Consider the following 22403-nt stretch of genomic DNA (forward strand, 5'->3'; position numbering starts at 1 on the left):
GCATTAATTATGTGCATTGGAGTTAGTTGTAGTCACAGGTTACACTTTGAGGCCAAGGTCTCCCTGGTATCATGTACCCTCGGACTATATTTGGAAATGGATACGCTTTGTGTCCGAGGTCTTATCGGTGTTGTGTAGTCCATACTCAACTACAATTTGTGTGCTAGATTAAGTAAACGATCTCGAGTTTTACCTTTTGGCCAAGGTCTCTCTGGTATCGTGTGCTCGGGACTATATTTGGAGATGGGTTACACTTTGTGGCTGAGGTCTCTCTGGTATCGTGTAATCTATACTAACTGTATCATTATGAAGGCATGTAGTATATATGTGGTTAGGTATCACTCCCTATGCTATGCACCATTGCCAATAGGAGTTGAGGTGTTGGATAACCCATTGTGGTATGTTTGATGAGCCTTCCTGAAGTGCCACTCCCTTGGTACAATGTGATTGTTGCCAGACGCGAAAACCTATCCGACATGGCTGATGTGTTACCGGTGCCATGACTGCCAGGAGGGGGTTATTAGGAATTTTTGGGTGATCCATGGATGCATACGGGGACTGGCAGGCTTCTAATCATGGCTAGGGTTTGTATCATTGCGTAGTCGATGTCGTTTCTGAGATGAGGGATACAACCTAATTCACTATAGTAGCATTTACCAGACTTAGTTGTATTGCTAGGTGGATAATAAATAAATGAACTGCGTCCATGTTTAATTCCACAATCATGCCTCATAAATATTGCTACTATTGACTGGCTTGGATGTGCTTGACCCCACCCCTCACTGAGCGAGTTGAAAAGCTCACCCCATGTATACACCCCTTTTTAGATGATGATGCAGGTACTGTGATGTAGATGGCAGGTGATCCAGTATCTTCTGGGTCGGAGTACGATGTGAGCGACTGGTGGATGCTAGAAGTGGAGGAGCATGATCAGGACTGTGCTTGCGACCACTGTGCTTACGCCACACTGTGAGATTATACATCATATCGTGGTACTTTTGGATATAAATTTTGGATTGTATATTTTCCTGAGATTGTAGTAGTTTATGTCATGGATGAACGTAATAGAATAACTCGACTATTGCTATTATATTACCATTAGATGTTTCCCCAATTTATTTATAAATTTTGCTACTATACACTGATTCCGCTGCTTATACTGGTTTGTGATGTGAGATTGTGAAAATGTTAAGGTATTGCTATCAAAGATCCTAATAGGTTGGTATGACAGGTACATGTCTTACTCACACCATCGGTATTCCTAATGGTATATTGGGTCTGCCGGGAGTGGGGTGTGACAAATATGGTATCAGAGTGCGATGCTCTGCCTTAACTCACAACAATAATATAATTTGTACAATTAGGAGACAAACATAGGTGTTAAATCTGTTTCATTATAATAAAGAACTTGAAAACATAGTTTACACTTTTTATAAAATTAAAGTACAGAAAGCAGGAAATCCTAACTAGCTTAAGTCTAGGAAATTTAATAATTGGAGCAAATGACCTAATGTAAAAGTTCAACTAAACCTAAAAACATCAGGCTTAAATAAAAGCATGAAAATGGAAATCCTAAAGGCTACAGTGGCAAACATGCCACTACTCTTGCTGCTGCTACTAGTTTCGTTCATGGCCCTGAGCCTGGTCTGGACCATACATTCCTGGAGGAGGCACCAAAATACTGAGGTGAAAGACCATCGCATGCATCTGTGCTTCTAGGGAAGCCACTCTATTGTCCATAAGACAATAGGTCTTGTCCATGCTCTCAAGGCAGCCATCTATGCTCCTCATCACTGACATAGTGGTGACCAGATGGGCCATAACATCGTTGAGACCATAAGGCCTCGCAAACCTAGTGCTCTGAGTTGTAGAAGACACCATAGAACCCATAGCCTGGAGATCAGGTGGTGGAGCCCACCAACCCCAGCATCTTCTCCTCCTACACCAACATCACCGGCACTGCCACCCTCTACCTCCATAGGCTACTAACCCTCTCCTGGGATAGGTGTCACCTCCCTTAGATCTATGGTCATCTTCCTCAGTGAGTCTTAGTTGAAGTCTGTGACCTCATCACCCAAGTGTGCCTCACCCTCCAAATCCACCCCAAAGCGGTGGAAGATGTCAATAAATATCCTTCTATAGCATAGGTTCCCTACTCGACAATCCTACCCCTTAGACCGAATTAACATGGTCCATATTAGGAGGTAAGATAGACGTATCTGCACCCCCATGTACATGTAGTATGTCACATAGGCTTACAGCGTGGATACCTCGTTATAGTGTCTGCAAGTGGGGAGGACATTCAGCTGAATTGCATGGCAGACAACCTTTGGAGTAGAAAAATAGTTGACTGAACAGTTCCATCCCTTGGCTTCCTTAGTCAGCATGTCAATGATCCCCTGAAAGGTATTGGGACTCTGAAACTCATATGCCGGAGTACGAGGGGGCAGTACACTAGGTCACCGGTATTGCTAACCATCCGAATATTGGCCAACTGCCCATATTAAAGGAGATCTCCACCCGCTTCACATATGAGGTGATCCGCATCTCTTCGGTGCCCTGGTTCGTGCATTCCATGTTGGAGTAGAATAGCCTGACCAATGTGGGGTAGTAGTATTTGTTGGGTTTTAGGATACGGTACCACCCGATCTCCTTAAACCTTTGATGAAGATGGAATGCACGGAAGTCGTTGGTCCTCACATAGACTCCTAGGTCAACATTACGAACTCAAAGATCTCCCAATGGTCTCAGTCAACCACAGAGTGGAATAGGATTGGGTTGAACTACTTAGCATCATCTTGCTCCTCTTGTATAAGAGCACGTCGGGTACGTACACGGTGCCCAGACATTGTTGTAAGATGATTCCTAAGGATTTGGAATGGAAAACCTAGATAAATGGTTGAATGCAAAATTCATAGAGAAGAAAATCATAAAACTAGGTTACAGAGAGAGAAAACATATCTTGGATGTGAATGCAGCTCCAATCGATAGCGAAATAGCGCAAGAAAGGTAGGGAATGGGTAGCAAAAGACTCCTTGGCCATTTCCACACCTTTTTCACAAGATTAAATAGGGTTTTGTGTGAATAAACCAAGATCCGAGCCTATTTAAAGATGGTTTGGGGCCACCGGAAACAAGCCACTGAAAACACTAGGCCTGCTTCCGGTGCCTGTTTTTGGTGAAAGGAAAAGTTGAAGTTTGGCCTTTGTTTTGCTCACCGGAAATACCACTGATATTTTTGGTGATTTGACCCCCTGTTTCCAGTGGACTCTTTTGGAAAATAAGTTATTTTATTTTTCCAAATCTAAGGTTTTAATTCGGTTCCTTTGATGGTGTGCCTCTTTGGGATGTGTACGCGATCGGATCTTAATATGTGTGGACCCCACTTATGTATGCCCTAACCCTAATTTTTCTAATTGTGTACATGTGGGACCCACTATGTATGCGTGTGTTCCAATTACATGCAACCTTGTTTATGTATGTGTACTAATCGGATTCCTTCACAGTAATCATGATCCTAATCACGCCCGTCACCTCCTGCTTCCCCTGTATGGAATTGGGGTAGACCCGTCATATTCCACCGGCCTCACCTATACTTACGGCCCAGGATGTGGCATCCATCATGAATACCATGATGCAGGAAGTGGAAGAAAGATAAAATCAGTTTATGGCCGGGATCGATAATAGAATCCAAGCGGCAATGGAAGCTTGCAATGCACCGCTCGCAAGTCCTACTCCACCGGTGCCCATTCCAATACCCGCTGGATCGACTACTCTTCAAACATCTGGTGGGGCACAAGTGCATGGGCATGTGCAAGGTCCGATTTCGGAACAAGCTCAAGCCCATGTAGAGGGCTGGACAGATTTGACAAAAATGATGGAGAAGTTTCAACAGCTTAGGCCCCCATGTTTCTCCAAGGTGGGGCAAGACCCTTTGTATCCATCAAGATGTATTGGTGGACTGGAGAATGCTTTTAGACTGATGGGCTACACTGATGAGCAAAAAATTTTGTGTGCGGGCTATCAATTACAGAATGAAGCAGATGGTTGGTGGAGTGCCACCGAGCCTATTCTGAGGGCTAGTAACCCAAACCCTACTTGGGCAGATTTCAAAGGGGCCATCTTTGAGAACTATTTTTCAGAAAGCTTTCGGGATAGGAGAGAGAGTGAGTTCTCTCAGTCAATTCAAGGTCCCCGGTCGGTGCTCGAGTATCAGCAGTGCTTTGAGGAACTATTCCATTTTTCTCCTGAGCATCTGAGAGGTGATAGAGCCAAGGCAAAGAAGTTTGAGAAAGGGTTAAGGCCAGGTATTGGGTCAACCATTGTGGGGTTGAAACTGCAAACCTATGCTGAGGTGGTCCAAGTGGCCAAATCTATTGAAGATAGGCATAGGGATAACTACATGGCTCAACAAGGGATGGGAAAGAGGCCAATGGGATCTACTTATTCTAGGGGAGGCAACAAACCTTTATGAGTGCCCTACGCCAATCGAACTCCAGTGTAGTTTAAGAGGCCCGATATAAGTCAGACTTCCCAGTCCTTCCAATCTAGTGTTGCATCTCAGTCTTCAGGATCAGGCCCTAGATGTTTTCATTGTGATCAGCCGGGCCACATGGCGAGGACATGCCCCCACCGAAGGCCAGGTGATGCACCCTATACTATGCCACCTAGGCCCTAGTAGACATATTCAACCCATAGACCAGAACAGCCTCTACAGGGCCATAGACCACAGAGCAGAGTGTTTACTATGACTATAGAAGATGCTAAGGCTGCATCCAGTGTAGTAACATGTACATTATTGATATCATTATAGCATGCACATGTGTTATTTGACTCAGAAGCGTTGCATTCGTTTGTGTCACCGACATTTGCGAAGAAGATGAGAATTCCACCTGAGGGACTGACTTAATGTTTGGATGTGAGCACCCCTATAGGAAGTGTGGTGGGTTTGAACTATGTTTATGAGCCCTGTCTAGTGACCATAGTTGACCATGAGTTGAATGCTCACTTGATCGAGTTGGCTATGACTGAGAGAGAAGCAACTCTATGCCAAATTTAGAAAGTACGAGTTTTGGTTGTCACAGGTGGAATTCCTAGGCCACATTGTTTCAGCCAAGGGTATAAGGTTGACCCAGGCAAGGTAAAGGCAGTATTAGAATGGGAGACTCCCAAGAGTGTAGCAGACATATGTAGTTTTCTGAGATTGGCCAGATACCATAGGAGGTTTATCGAGAACTTCTCCCGCATTGCTACTCTGATGACCTGAATCACACTGAAGGGTGTAAAATTTGAGTGCTCTGATGCTTGTGAGAAAAGCTTCAAAGAGCTAAGGTAAAAGTTGGTATTAGCTCCAGTTTTGACTATTCCGACCAGTACAGGTGGTATGGTTGTGTATAGTGATGCCGCCAAGCTGGGATTGGGTTGTGTATTGATGTAGCATGGGAAAGTCATTCCGTATGCATCTCGTCAGTTGAATGATTATGAGAAGAACTACCCCAACCCATGATTTGGAGTTGGTAGCTGTGATTTTTGCACTGAAAATCTGGAGACACTACTTGTATGGTGAGAAGAGTGAGATCTTTAGTAACCATAAGAGCCTCAAGTACTTCTTCACCCAAAAAGAGCTCAACATGAGACAGAGACGTTGGTTAGAACTGATGAAGGATTATGATTGTACTATCCACTATCACCTAGGAAAGGCCAATGTGGTAGCTGATGCACTTAGTCGAAAATCCCAGTCACTGACTCTAGCATCACTGACCACCAACGTGTATCTCTTAGAGGAGGCCAGAAAACTATACTTGGAACTATTAGTAGAGGGTGTCACTTTGTCACTATCGACATTGGTGGTACAACCTAGTTTGGTGGATAGAATCACTATAGCTCAGGTTACTGATGTAGAACAGAAGCTGATAGCAGAATTCCAGGAAGGAACCCCAAAGGACCCAGATTTCTCAGTGACTAAAAGCGGGATCCTCTAGTTCAAAGGGAGGTTGTGTGTGCCCAGCGATGGTGATTTGCGAGACACAATTTTGAGAGAGGCACATAGCTCTCCATACTTCATTCACCCTAGTAGCACTAAAATGTATAAGGACCTCAAAGGCTCCTACTAGTGGAAAGGAATGAAGAATGATGTGGCCACGCATGTGTCTAGATGCCTCACTTACTAGCAAGTCAAGGCAAAAAGACAGAGGCCCCATGGGTTATTGTAGTCCCTACCTATTTTGGATTGTAAAAGGGAGCATATTACCATGGACTTCATCAAGGGCCTACCTCGTACACAGAAGGGTATGGATTCCACTTGGGTAGTTGTGGACTGCTTGACCAAGGCAGCTCACTTTATCCCAATCAAGATTACATTTTCCATAGACAAGTTGGCCAAGTTGTATGTCAATAATGTCATCAGGTTGCATGGTGTACCAGTTAGTATCATCTCTGATCGAGATCCCAGGTTCACTTCTAAGTTCTGTACATGTGTACAAAAGGCTATAGGCATATAGTTGGCTTTCAGCACTGCCTTTCACCCTCAGACTGATGGTCAATCGGAGAGGACTATTCAGCTATTGGAGGACCTACTCGAGCATGTGCCTTGGATATGAGTTATAGTTAGGATGAGCACATTTCCCTTATTGAGTTCTCCTACAACAACAATTATCAGGCCACCATTGAGATGTCCCCATTCGAGGCACAATATGACAGGAAATTCCAGGCTCTACTCTATTGGGATGATGTTGGTGAGCGACATAATTTGGTTCCGGACTTGATACAAGCTATTAGTGAGAAGGTGAATGTGATCAGAGAAAGGATCAAGGCAGCTCAGTCCAGGCAGAAAAGCTACATAGATGTTAGGAGGAAACATCTGGAGTTTGGTGTTGCAGACAAGGGCTTCTTATGGATCTCCCCAGTTAAAGGGGTGATGTGGTTCGGTAAGAAAAAGAAGCTCAGTCCAAGGTTTATGGGACCGTATGATGTACTAGAGAGGATCAGACTAGTGGCTTACCGGATAGCTTTACCGCCATAGTTAGAAGGTACACATGATGTCTTCCACGTATCTATGTTAAGGAAGTACATTCCTGACCCCACTCGTGTCTTGACTTACATACCTCGTGAGTTAGACGAGGATTTTGCCTATGTAGAGTTTTCGGAGAAGATTGTTGACCGGAAGGAGCATGTTCTTCACAATCGTATCATTTCCTTCGTCAAGGTGAAATGGATGAATAGCCCGGAACAGGAGGCATCCTGGGAGTGAGAAGATGAAATGATGAAGCATTATCCTAGATTTTTTGATTTGCCTAGGTACGTTCATTTTCGAGGATGAAATTCTTGTAAGGTGGGGGGAGTGTTACACCCGTGCCCTAATCCGGTCAAATTTGAACTATTGTGACAAGCCTTAGATCGAAGATCAGAAGTATGACCAAGTTTTGGCTCGTGGTTGCACATTGTCGAAGGGGTAGAGATGACCCCACCTGTCATGCATTGCGTGCCTGTCCAACTAGAGAGGTTTCATACCTTTCGATCCCAGATGGTAAGTGACCTGACTCCCCACACTCGATTTTCGGCACGCATCATAATTGTTAAAAAGCCTTGGGCATATCCGAGGGCAATCACTCATGTGAGGCCAACCATGGGATAGCAAGCTATCTTAGCCATCGGAAACAAGCCACCAGAAGCAGCCTGGGCATGAATCCGGTGCCTGTTTCTGGTGGGTCCATTGGTTGCTGTCAAGGTTCCGATTCCCGTTGGTCCCACCATTCGCATCGTAAATGGTTCCGAATGATCTCAAATCATCCTCCACACCTTCCTCTTGAAGTGAACACCTTATGGACCTAAATGTGCGGGTCCTCTTGCCCTGAAACTCATTTTAACCCCATTAGTTCAAAAGAGGCACAAACTAAATAGACCCTTAGGCCCAACATAAGTTATAAGTTGGGAAATGGGGATTCATTTCCTCATTTCCCTTGTGCCCAAAGTAGGAGAGGAGAGAAAGAGGAGAGGAAGAAGAAGAAGAGCAAGGAGAAGGGGATTGGAGGCCTACCTTGGTGCCAGCTGTCGCCTTATTGTCGGAATCACTGTCGGAGTAAGTACAACCTCCCATACCACTCTCTCTCTCTTCATTTGGACCTAGAAAAAGCTAGGTATGGATGGAACCTTGGTGTCCACACCATGTTAGGGTTGTAGGATGGGTGTTTTACCCTCCTAGTGTTGTTGCCGAGCTTGAACCAAGCCCAGTGAGCTCCGGTAATATGTAATGCCAAAAGACCAACTAGTGTTTCGATCGAAGTATCTCCCAAATAGCTTAGTGGAAATGGAGTTTTCTTGGCTTAAAATGATGCTGGGAACATCCCCTACAAACTCTATGGAACAAATCCCGATAATCGGGCCTGAGATGGAAAGCACCAAATTATTTGATTGACCTGTATCACCACTGGAAATAGTCCACCGGATCCACTGGGTCTGTTTTCAGTGGAATATTTTTTGTGGACTTGGAGCCTTATGTGCTCTCTACCACCTCCACTAGAAACAGGTATAATATTTTCGGTGGTTGTTTCCGGTGACAATACTGTCACCTAGGGACTATGTCTGTATCTTTTAGGGGTGACCTGTGTGGTTCCCTTTCTTTGTTTTTGACATATACTGATGTACAATTCCTTTGTGTCTAGGACAGTGATGCGCATGTGCCCCGAAGCCAAAATTGAATTGATTGATCGGTGGCTGTACTTGAACCCTAAAACAAATAGAGATAAACAAGGTGAGGGATGGATTGTGTTTATTTTTGGAATGTTTATTATTTATTAAATTGCTCACATGCTTAGACTTATATGTTCAATTGTAATTATTCAAATACGATTATGATATGCTACAATGTCATTTTAGGATTCTGATATAAATTGTATAGAAATGTATGATGGGATCCTATGTGGCCTAGGTGGTACCGGTACCGTGATCGCCATGTGTTGGATGTATGTGTGTGTGTGAGACAGAATCTGGTATGGCTAAGGTGGTACCGATGCTGTGATTGCCGTTTGTATGTTGCATTTATGCATTGATTATGTGCATTAGAGTTAGTTGTAGTCACGGGTTAGACTTTGTGGCCAAGGTCTCGCCGATATCATGTACCCTGGGACTGCATTTGGAAATGGATACGCTTCGTGGCCGAGGTCTTGCCGGTGTTGCGTAGTCCATACTCAACTGCTATTTGCATGCTGGATTAGGTAAACGGTCTCGGGTTTCACTTTGTGGCCAAGGTCTCTCTGGTATCGTGTGCCCGGGACTGTATTTGGAGATGAGTTACACTTTGTGGCCAAGGTCTCTCTGGTATCGTGTGCCCGGGACTGTATTTGGAGATGAGTTACACTTTGTGGCCGAGGTCTCTCCGGTATCGTGTAATCCATACTAACTGTATCATTATGAAGATCCATACTAACTGTATCATTATGAAGGCATGTAGTATATATGTGATTAGGTATTACTCCCTATGCTATGCACCCTTGCCAACAGGGTTTGAGGTGTTGGATAACCCATTGTGGTATGTTTGATGAGCCTTCCCGAAGTGCCACTCTCGTGGTACGATGTGATTGTTGCTGGAGGCGGGAACCTGTGCGACATGACCGATGTGTTACCGGTGCTGTAACTACTAGGAGGGGATTATCAGGGGTTTTTTGGGTGACCCATGGATGCATACTGGGATCCGCAGGCTTCTAATCACAGCTAGGGTTTGTATCGCTGCGTAGTCGATGTCATTTTCGAGGCGAGGGATACAGCCTAATGCGCCGTAGTAGCATTTACCAGACTTAGTTGTATTGTTAGGTGGATAATAAATAAAAAAATGAACTGCATCACGAGCATCATGGACTATATGTTTAATTTCCGCAATCATGCATTATAAATATTACTACTATTGACTGGCTTGGATGTGCTTGATCCCACCCCTCACTGAGCGAGTTGGAAAGCTCACCCCATATATACACCCCTTTTTAGATGATGATGCAAGTACTGTGGTGCTGATGGCAGGTGATCTAGTATCTTCTGGGTAGGAGTATGGTGTGAGTGACTGGTGGATGCCAGAAGCGGAGGAGCATGATCAAGACTGTGCTTGCGACCACTGTGCTTACTCCGCACCATGAGATTGTACAACATATTGTGATACTTTTGGATTTTATATTTTCTTGAGATTATAGTAAATGTCATGGATGAATGTAACAGAATAACTCGACTATTGCTATTATATTACCATTAGATGTTTCCCCAGTTTATTTATAAATTCCGCTATTATACTCTGCATCTGTTGCTTATACTGGTTTGTGATGTGAGATTGTGAAAATATTAGGATACTGCTGTCAGAGATCTTGGTAGGTTTGTAAGATAGGAACGTGTCTTACTCACACCTCCAATATTCCAAATGGTAAGTTGGGTCTGCCGGGAGTGGGGTGTGACAAGGGGTTTCAAAGTGGCATTCGTTGGTATCCCCACATTTATATAACCCTCCTCCACCGACTTGGCTTAAAGCCTCTTTGATGGAGAATTATATGTATACATACATATATATATGTATTAAATTTATTTATGTACATTTAGTTATGTAGGTATATTAATTATGTCTACCTTATTATGTTAAGTTATTATATCATTAGGAATACTAAAGGGGAAGAGGTTCTCATATTAAGGACGTGTGTGAGGTGTGTGGCCCACAAAATCATAAATTCTGAGTCAGCCAAGCCAACCAGCCAGCCTGTTAATTCCAAAGCTCTCCCACCTGTTGAGCTAAATTCACTCCCCTATAGTCTATTATACCTTCCATCTGTTGTAGGTTATAGTATACCTGTTGGCCCATGTTTCTTGCTAGTCCCTCCAACACCGTTGGAGAATGCACAGGTCCATGTAGGGTCACTTTTCCCTTCTTGGCATTCCACTGCTGCCAACCAAGCCAATGTTGTCCGTCTCTGCCTAGTATCCTTGTCTGTCCACAAGTAAAGTAGAGAAACAGAATTAGGGTGTTACACTTACCATCTCGCTGTAAGGATTTTCATGGGTCCTCACTTCTACTATAAATAGGTGCCCTGGGGTCACCATGAGAAAAGGCTGAGAAATCATGAGAGAGAGAGAGAGAGAGAGAGAGAGAGAGAGAAATTCCTATTTCAGAAGTCCCCACAATAAAAAGAAGATAAAAAATAGAGAGAGAGATAGAGAAAAAATGCAAGAGTTTGGGAAATTTCAGAGTCGATCGTCCAAAGCTCGCTGAAGTTGATGCCCTAGTACATAATCCTTTCCCTAGTTTTCGAAGCCCATCTCATCCATTTTAGGTTAGTACAGAAGCACTGCTTAAATTTTTGTAGTTAACTCCAATATTTTTAATATTGTGCAGAAGCCCTGCCCGTATTCCTATAGCTAATTACTATTCTAGAAATATAGGGTGGAAGCCCTACCCGTATTCCCACAGTTATTTTATTCCTATAGCTAATTACTATTCTAGAAATATAGGGTGGAAGCCCTACCCGTATTCCCACAGTTATTTCCTATTCTAGGAATATAGCGTAGAAGCCCTACCCGTATTCCCACAACTATTTCCTAATGACTGATTCCTATTCTAGGAATATAATAGGGAAGCCCTACCCGTATTCCCACAGCTGATTCCTATTCTAAAGATATAGTGTGGATTCGCTACCCAAATTCTCAAAGCCAAAATCCATTTCTAAACCATAGCATTGAAGCCCTGCTAGATTTCTTGCCCAACTGTCGAAAGTTTCAATTTCTCCAAGAAATGAGAAGAAAGTAGAACCTTTGCTCTTGATTTGGGAAGAATTACTGAAAATTTTGTTATTGCTATCAGTTGTTTCATGTAAATATTAGATCGTAATTTCATTTGTGTACATGATACATACCCTATCTCCGCATGCATTATTTTATGTATTCATCGCATAAAATAATGACTTCTTTTTATCATTCCATGCATTAATTTATGCATTTGTACATTAAATGATAATCTATTTCATCATTCTATGTGCTATTATATGTGATCCTCACATAAAATAACAATCATAATCATCATTTCATGAGGCATCGCACATATATGTAAATAAGTTAGTTGCATTTTCTATTATTTTATGCAACTTTTATCATTTTATGTGATTTTAATATAGATTATTTATTATTCCATGTGATTCTTTAATAGCTTTTGCAATCATTTCATGCAATTATATACATGTTTTATATTATTTCATGTGATAAAGCTTCCATGTTGGCTTAGGCTGTTAAAATTTTCGAGGGAGAATATTTGAAATTCAAGCATCTAGTAGAAAGATCGGAAATTCCGGACTAGGTCAGTGCCTAACACCTTCTGACACTTGTAACCTGACACAGACCCCTATCTCTGGAATAGACCAAAATATGAAGTCAAATTCGAGGATTCCATCCTTTCACAGGAATTTAACCTCCTACTTGTGCTCGATCCCTTGATCAGAATTGGGCTCCACAATAGGGTTTTAGGCCCTGAATCCTAGATGGCGACTCCAAAAATCATGTTTTCCCCATTCCCCATAGTTTCCAGACATGTTTGGAGACATCACCCTGCAAGGTAGATAGGTGAGAGGAAATAAGCGGGAAAAAGACAATATTCCATATAAACCCTAAAAGGAATGAAGGAGAAAAGGGGGTAGGGTTAACCCCTCACTCTATATCCCCTTCTGATCCAAATCCATTTTTCTTACCTGAGTGTTAGTATCACTATCTCTCATCTAGTTAAGTCTTAAAGGATGCTCCTAGAGTTTCTCGTCTTGAATGATGTTACGCTTAAGGGAGGCATTTAGAGATCTCTCATGAAGAATCCAATTATCATCTCAGGAAGAAGGTGGGATACCATATAGAGAAGTTAATGAATCACGAAGAGAAGAGATTTTATCCCTAATGTTGCTAACAATATATTTATTCCACCATTTAAGATCATGACTAGAATTAAGTAATTTCTAGTGATGATAGTAAGATAAGGAACCTGTGAAACTCTTAGACTAAGAGCTAGTAATAAAATCTATAAAAGACGGTTAAGAAATCCAAAAAGCTTCAAACCGAAAGGGCTTGGGTAGAAGAGGTTCCACATATAATTTAGTTAAAAACAATGCCTTATGATGACAAAATGGAAACATGCAGATAATGTTCAATAAATCTTGGAAATAATGAAATCTAATCACTCCTGTAGAGAAATCTATTAAGATGTACCTCAATACATTACATGATTGCCCAAAATGCAGCAACAATTCCTGGATTATAAACTCTACCGCCAATCCGAAGAGGTGAGACTAGGGGTGTCAATCCCAAGCCCAAACTGGTTAGATCGAGTGGGTGTAACCTGCACCGATTAGTAAACGTGTCAGACTCTGGTCTAGCCCATTTATAAACATATAGTATATAGTGCAAGGGGTAAGCCCGATGGACCCAACCTACTTACAAGCCGACTCGGCCCGACACGTTTAGCCCAATCATTTATATGTATATTTTGTTTTGTCTTGGATAGAATAGAGAATATATTGATTTTTTTTTTATCAATTATTGAATGTAACTAAGTGTAATATATTTTCTAAATTATTGATTATTTAATAAAATATATTAAAGTATCTTAAATCTAAGACAATTAAAGCCCATTTAAGGCCAATTTGAGGTTTTAATAATGGTACATTATCCTGTTTAAGTCCCGACGACTATAGCATGATTAGCCCGTTTAGGAGAAGATCGGTTAAAGCTCAAAACTCGACCAAGCCTGACATGAGATCGACTGAGACCGACTCATTCCTTAAGTATCTAGGTCACGGTTCAAGAATATAGGCCCTTCAGGCCTAACTGGCCTGGCCCGATTGATTGACACCCTTAGGTGAGATGAACATTCCAATCTCCACAGAGCAGCTAAGGAGAGGAAACAAAAGGAATCAGATTGAGTAATGAATTGTGTAGACACCTAATTTTGTCCCCCCTAACAAGGATGATTTATGGAAGAAGGCAAGGCTAGTATGCTCTCTTTCACTAAGGAATCGGACTTTTGGCATAAACCCAGTCCAACTTTGTCAATCCTAGTTATTGTACCCTAAAACCACTGTGTGTGAGTACATGGAATATTGCTAAGCATAGAAGAAGTCGGGGATCCAACCGAACACTATTTAATGATGTGGGGAAGGTGACCATAAGTGGTAATTGATATCCTTCGCCAGAATACGACAATCGAGTCTAGCATGTGCTCAATTCACGTATCATTGGTAAGCATTCAAAAATATAGTCTTCCTAATAGATTTTCCTCTATTATTCCTATACCACATGCATGAATAAATTATTTAATATATATACACTACCGTAAATGAATAACAGGTCTACATCTTGTTAGATGAGTATGAAATTATACCTGAGCTTGACCCCTGTTTCGGTTAAGAGGGGTGGGCCCCTATTGAGATGAACATGGATCGTCTCTTAGGTTCTCCCAGCTCAAGAGAAAGTGGCTTTGACCTCTAGCTTTTCTTCTCTAGAAATTTTGACTTTCTTTTAATCCTTTTGATTCCTCTGGATGCTCAAATAGAGGTTTGACTTGTGAAGGCTAGTTTTCGGACTAGGACTTCGGCAGAGGTTCGTCTTGCAAAGGCTAGTTAGGATTAAGCTTGCAAAGGTAAAAGCTAACAAGGGACTAGGCTTACAAGGGCAAAGGCTAACAAGGGATAACTCACCAAAGGGGAGGGGGTAGGTAGACCTACCATGAGTGCCTTGGGAAGGGTGAATAGTGGGCTATTTATAATTTTTCAGACTCTATAGAGGAATTTTCATGGCCCTACCACTTTTGGACACCCACAAGGTGAGGGTTATTCATGGGACTACTAAATATCTCATGGGGCCACAGGGTTTACGATCCTATGAAGTTCTTGCATTGAGCCGCGAGGGTCACAGTCCTACGAAGTTTTTCCGTGGGGCCACAGGGGTTATGATTGTACAAAGTATTTCGTGGGGGTCCCGGGGCAGCCAATACTTCATGGGGCCATGGGGAATATTCAGGAATATCACAGATTGTGATCTGATTATCCATAGGGGTTTCATCTTCTGTAGATTATTACGGGAGATCCAATGATCTAATTTTGACATACCATATATCATTGGAATCGTGATTCTAAGCACCATCTATTCATACGGTTACTTGGACTTGATTCCCCAGTATATAGTGTACCCTAATTAGACCTCTTTTCGCCATAATGTTAGTTCAGGTTTAGGGTTTCTAGGGTTCAATGCGAGGGTGGTTTTTCCGAGTTTGAACTACCTTAGAAAGTCATCTCTTCTATCGATAAAAATCAAAGGTCGCATCCACAATCTGTGAGTCATCATAACTAGGGGAGAGTGACAAAATTGGGTATCTACAATGTCGCAATCATTAGAATTAAGGGACAAAGAAGAGTTCAAGGAGTGTAAAACATGGCCTGATGGGTGGCCCAATCTCCAATGCAGAGGAATTTGCTCCACTTTTTAAATTTATTGTTGTAATTCAAAAATCCGAGAAGCATTCTCTATATATCCACACATATCCTTTAAGGAATCTCATAGTATTTTAGACGTTTCAGAGTACACAAAAATTTTATATACTTGGGATTCCATGGAGTTAAAGAGACAACTTATAACAAGGTTATCATCTACCTCCCATTTAACAAACTTTGGGTCCTTAGAGTCGGGTGGTGTAACTTTGCCATCAACATAGATGAGTTTTGAATGGCCTCTGAGGGCTATTCTTATAGCCTAAGCCCAGGAAAATAGTTTCGACGATTAAGGGTAATGGTGATGTGCCAATTATTAATCTCAATTGAAGTTTTAGTAACCTCAGCCAAGTTAGAAGACTTTTTTCTGATAAATCAACCATGATAACGAGAAAGAAACATGAGAGGGAAAATTAACTGAGATCAGACGGAGCACTTGATCACACCTGATTCTTCACTCTTTAAGCCTCAAGTTCAATCATATACCATGTTCATTTGCATATTCATTCACACAAGAGATAAACACAAATAGACACACATAAAGAAGAGACAGAGATAACGTGGTTCGGTTTTCCCAAAGAAGGAAGCCTACTCCACAGTGAAATGCCTTTACTCAACTTGCTTGTTTGAGAAGGACTCTTTATCCATAAGGGAATTTCTTGTACCACCACTAAAAATCTCCATAATATTGGGTGACCCCCAAAAATGAAAATAAGAGCTCGTATATCCCTCACTTTCATAAGAAAATTTCTAAAAAATCCATTCAGTTAGAATTAAAGCGGTAAGTGATGATGTCATTAGTCTCATATTATCTAAATGGACAAACTACCCTTATGGGTATGTAAACTTACCCTTATACCCTTGACCTTAATTAGTAAAGTAAAGTAACTTGTGAAGTGAAATCTACTTCGACCACCCCTAACCTTTGCTCTGACTAGAAATCAGTTCCTACTACCACTACTTTGCTCCGACCACCTGCAAAGAAAAAAAGAAGAGGAAGAGGAAGAAGAAAGCAGCTCAAGATGAAGAAGATTTGACCATCTCTGCTCTATTTCCTTAGGTGATTTTTCTCTAAAATCCCTCTCTCTGTGTTTTGTTCTTGTCATGGATGCTTGGATCTCTAGTCATCTATTACGATTATTATGTGAATGTAGCTTTAGGATTTAGATAACTTTCAAATCGAAGACCCAAATCTAGTGTAGATGTATGTTGAGGGACTTACCAAAGCTTTTCTTTTCGTTTTATTTTTTTTTCTGGAAAATTCTGATAGTGCTTGTTGTGAAAGCTTTAGGATTTTTTCCCTTATTGTTTTCTTCAACTGATTACCTAGATCAACTTCTACAAAAATGATGGATTTTTACCAAATATTCAGTTATGTTATGCTAAATGGATAGGCATTCTACATCATCTAATCAGTTATGCACAATCTAGAGATGGTGGCACTGTCCAAATTTTTTATCTCCATATATGGGCTTAGGTCAGATCTAGGAGCTGACAACTTTAAACATAATGTCTATAGTTGAGCCTACAGTTTCTAACACAAGATGTCATTGGCCTGAAAATTTTAAGTTTCACTAGAAAAAAAGGGGAATAATTGTTCGTTAGATGTTTTATTATTGGCACTACCTGGAGGAATCTTTTCTCTATGTGAATGTAAACATTGTTTTGTTCTATGTGTACCAATTTTAGTGTTTAATGTAACAATGATGTTATTCTATCTTGGGTTCCAATTTCTTTAAACATGTTTAATATCACATTCCCAATTTTGACTGCGGTTTTGAAATTTGTGAACAATGGAGAAAAGGTATCTAATCCATTACACTTATAATGGGAGGCTTGTAGAGCTATTAGTAGATCCAGAGTTGTATTCACACTTGGAAATGGTTTCAGATATACACAATACTGTTATCAGAGAGTATGCCACTGAAGGTCATACTATAAGCTTCAAGATAAAGTGTATATTACCTTATCTGGATGATATGGAGGTGGTTACAGATTAGTCTCTTATGACTATGTTTTCTTTACATGTTGATGTGGATAGGATCAATGTCTGTGTGTATGATTTGCATGTAACCAAGTACAATACTTCAGAGTATACCATTAATAGTTAATCTGGTTCAGTAATAAAGAGATAAAATATCCAAAGGAGGACCAATGTGACTTCAAGTGCAAGTGATAAAACCAGTTGGCTTGTGAAGCATACGGTTAGGAGGGGTGGTGCTATTGGTATGGCTTCTACAAGTGCTATTGGTACTGGTCATGGTAATGTAAGCATTAAGAATGTGAGTGCTACCAGAGTTGATGCAAAAGACATAGATGCAAAAAATGTGGAAACTATTAGCAGGTCCACTATCTCAATTGGTGGAAGTGATAGTATACTGGTGTTGTTAGGGCTAAGCGCAATACTACTGCTTTTGCTAGAAGTAAGGGGAAAGAAGTTAGTTAGCTAATGCAAGCTGATCATGTCATTTCTGATGATGAGGAAGACAGTGATTATGAAGTTAATGATGATAGTTATAGAGAATATGTAGAGTTAAAAGAGTCAGAAGATGACGACAATTGTGATTCAACTTACGGTGATGATGATGAGTATGAAATGAGAACACATGATACAGATGGTCAACCAGAGGTTGAGAGTGATAGAGAATACAATTCTGATGAGTATCATGAAGGGTATGACAAAGATTATGATAAGAATGTAGATATAAGAGTTGAGTTTGCTCTGCACTCTGTGTTTTATGATATGTACCACTTTGGAGCTACCCTTCAGACTTACGCTATACAGGAAGGAATTGATATTTTGAGAACAAAAAATGAGAAGACCAGGGTAACTACTATATGTAATGGGGATGGTTGCAATTGGAGGGTACATGCCTCATGTATGAAGGATAAATCCATCTTCAAGATTAAGACAATTGGTCTACTACACACTTGTAGTGGTGGACCTATAAAAAAGAACAAGAATGTTACTTATAAGTGGATAGCTTATATGCTGAAGATAGAGCCAGATATAAATGTGAAGAGTATGAAAGAAATTTTACATCAACAATATGGTTTTAAAGCACACACTCTATAGTGTTACAAAGCATGCAGTTTAGCAAGAGGAGAGAGTGAAGAGAGCTTTGTCAGTGCATATAAATTTCCTGGTTATGGCAATTTGTTACGAAGGTCTAACCCTAGTATTTATTTCAGGCTCCAACCATATGAGAGACATGACTTAACAAAACCTCTTTAATTCAAGAGATTATTTGTGTACATCCAAGCTTGCAAAATTGGATTTTTGAATGGATGTAGACCTTTTATAGGTCTAGATGGATGTCCTCTCAAAGGTAGATATGGTGGAGTCCTCTTGTCTATAGTTTTAGTGGAAGACAATAATAGATTGTATCCTATTGCATTTGGGGTAGTTGAAGTAGAGAGTAAAGACAGTTGGTCCATTTTTCTCTATTGCCTAAAAGAAGCACTTGGGGTGGAGAACTTTGACATGGGCCTAATATTCATGTTAGATAAACAGAATGTATATTTTTTTTAGAAAATCTATATTGATATGGTATTTACATGTTATGAAGTAAATAGTAAGAACTAATTAAGTGTGATTAATTTGTTTTGTAGGGCCTTGTAGATGCAATTTCTGCCATTTTTCCTTATGCTCATCATAGAAATTGTTGTAGACACCTATACAAAAATTTCAAGAGCATGTATCCAGGCTTGTTGTTGAAGATCTAGTTTTGGAAAGCATGTAGAGCACCCAATGAATTCATCTTCAAAAAAGCAATGGACAGGATAAAGGAGTACAACAGTGAAGCACATGATTGGTTAGTAAAAAAAAAAAATAACCCTTCCAGGTGGAGTAGATATGCTTTTGATTTTATAGCAAAAAATGACCATATTACAAATAACATAACCGAGTCTTTCAACAACTGGGTATATTTTTCCTTAGCATGGTCTTAACCATTTATTTTTTGTGACTTAATGTGTAGAGAAAGAAAATGAATGAAGATATGGATGCAACTATGAGGTCCCAAATGGTCATTAGATCTCAAGCTTCTACTGCAGACCCTGTTATGAATGCAAAAGAGAAGCGAAGAGAAAGAATGGCTAGGAAGGCTGCATGGATAAAGACAAAAATAGCTAGTGACAGAAGAGATGGTGGAAGCTAAAAATAGGGAACTAATGGTGCTATAATTTTTAGGACTTACTTTGGTTGACATTCATCTGTAAACAGTTGATTTTGGCGTGAGTTTTTAATGGTGTTGTAATAATTTTGGATGATCTCTGGTTGACATTGGTCTTGACTATATTATCTTAATTCTTTAATGGTATTGTATAGTCTGGTGTTACTCTTGTTTATTTAAGTTCTAGTAATTTTAGACTCATCCTGTATCTCAACATTGATAATAAACAAGTCACCCCAAACATTCCAATACAGTACATCCCCATTTAGACAACACAGTTGCAAATTAACTACATTTTCATTGATAATAGGTAACTATAGATTGGAATCTTTTACAACATGATATGTCCTTCATAAGCTTCTATTAAGCTTATCACTAAAACATATGAAAAAAACTACAAGAATAACCATTACAATCTGACCCATCACATTCAAGCTATTCTTTAAATTACAGATTTCTTCAGTCAACATCTTTAGCTCATCCTTCATCTATTGTTCCATTTGTATAATTCTTTCATATACTGTGGTTTCATATGCAGTAGTTTCAAGAATGCTTTGCACGGGTGAACACTAAGACAAAAAACCACAGCTTCCTCTTGGAAACTCTAAACAACAATAGTAGAGTTTGTTCATATTTTGGACAGACTTAGAAATCCTCACTACTGCCTTTCTATTACAGCCATATCTTAAATTCCGATAATTTAATGGACACTGGGAATTGGAAGAGTCATTAATACTGCTAGATGACATAGTATATCTGTAACAAAAACAGTACATCCAAATCAATACACTACAAATGAACCATATAAAACTAGATCACTGCACAACAATACTGAGTAAAGCTTATGGACTCATTATTCTATGATACCAACAAAAGGATTTACCATTCTGTAGGATCCTCTGTTCTAAATCAATACAGAGCTACCAATTTCTCTATAGAACAATAAGGATCCTCTGTTCTGAATCAATACAGAGCAACCAATTTGAAATACTAAACCCTCGAAGGTATGAGTCAATATCCTCCCAAGCTGGAATGAAGGATTAAACCCCATATAAGAAAGAAATAAGTCCCACTTACCTTCAGTTGTTGGCTAGTGTCATACTATGAGGTCCTCCCTGTTGTTGCTGCTAGGGCTTTCTATAAAGCCTTTGAAACCCCACTACTACTCCTGGTTCTAAAGTCACGAATGAGGATCTGGTGACGATGGTATGATCCCCAAACGATGGTGTTGCTAGTGCATTGGCTGAGCTGAGTGCAGTGGTATGAGCTACTCACTACAGCTGCTGCCTATTGCTACTAAAGTTTTACTCACCCAACTAGGGTCGCGGTTGAGCAGATGGTGAGAGTATGCAAGAGTTTGGAATGGTAAAAACATGAGCTCTTTTTAGAGTTTAAGTAGAAGGGTAAAAAAGTCATTTCACGCTTTCAATTAACGGTGTTACAATTAGGGGTGCGGTGGGCATTATTTTCATTTTTGGGGGTTACATTGAATTATGGAGATTTTTAAGGGTGGTACAAGAAAATTTTCCTATCATTAAATAGAGAATTGTACAACTGTTGTATAAGGATAAACAATTTGAACAACCTATAGATCTCCAAATATGGCATCACTGGTAAGCAGCTAGTTCCTTACTATATTGGGAGGATTTGGTGCAGCAACCTGGTCATTTCCTACATGAATCTCACTAACAATCCCCATCAACACATCATAGGAGTTCACAATGTGTGAGAATTTATCCAAATTTGGTATAGCCTTAGAGACAACTACTTCAAGCCAATGGTTTTAGCTAATTCAGCTATTTCATTAACATTAAAAAATATTGATTACAAGAAGGATAAAAAGGTAAGTTACCCTATACTAAGGGTAATTTGGTGATTTAAAAAATGAAGCCCTGATGATATCACTACTTAACGATGAACATCTAACGGAGTGGGCCTAATTGTAGTAAGGTCATCAACATGGGAAGGTTTGAGTTATACTTGACATTGTTGGGAGTGCATTGGGTTGGCATAACATAGGGGAGGTCTATATAATTTTTCCTAACTTAATTTAATTGGACTAAATGACAACTCTATAAGGTGTATTTAAAATTTGACATCTCGTTTTAATTATTCCTTGTTTTATTGTTAAAATTTATTTATTTTAGTATTTAATATAAGGATAATTATGGGACGTCAATGAAAAAACCTCTTGAAATTGGGCAGGAAACCCTTTGTCAAAACTCAGAATACAAGACACATGAGAAATAAAATGATCACCCTACTCGTCTTGTGGAAGCGCAAGGGCATGCAGCCTGGTAGGAATCTGTTTCGCTTTAATTGCGGCCCCCTCTTTTTTGTTTTTTTCATTGGTGAAAGCGGCCGTCTTTGTTGCTTAGGCGAACACTACTTGCTTATGTGGCACAGAACACATGTTAAAAGAACATGAGAATAGCATACGGGATGGCTGAGGAGAGTTGACCTAATATGGTCCACGAGGAAACCACGGGGACTCGAGTTTGACTAGGGAAAGCACTCAACAGATCAAACCCCACACACATTTTGACACACACCTAACACACTCTTGGAGGCGCCGTGCACACACTTATCACGTCAAACAAACACTGCCTCAAACACCGCCATATTAAAGGAAGGGTCAACCCAGCAAATTTTGGGATAGTTATATATTTCCTTTTATTAGGGCTTATGCAAGTCTCATTCATTTCCATCGTTGACCCTCCCATTGTCATATTTACAGACATTGC

Source organism: Macadamia integrifolia, unplaced genomic scaffold, assembly GCF_013358625.1.
Source record: "Macadamia integrifolia cultivar HAES 741 unplaced genomic scaffold, SCU_Mint_v3 scaffold23, whole genome shotgun sequence".
NCBI lineage: Eukaryota > Viridiplantae > Streptophyta > Magnoliopsida > Proteales > Proteaceae > Macadamia > Macadamia integrifolia.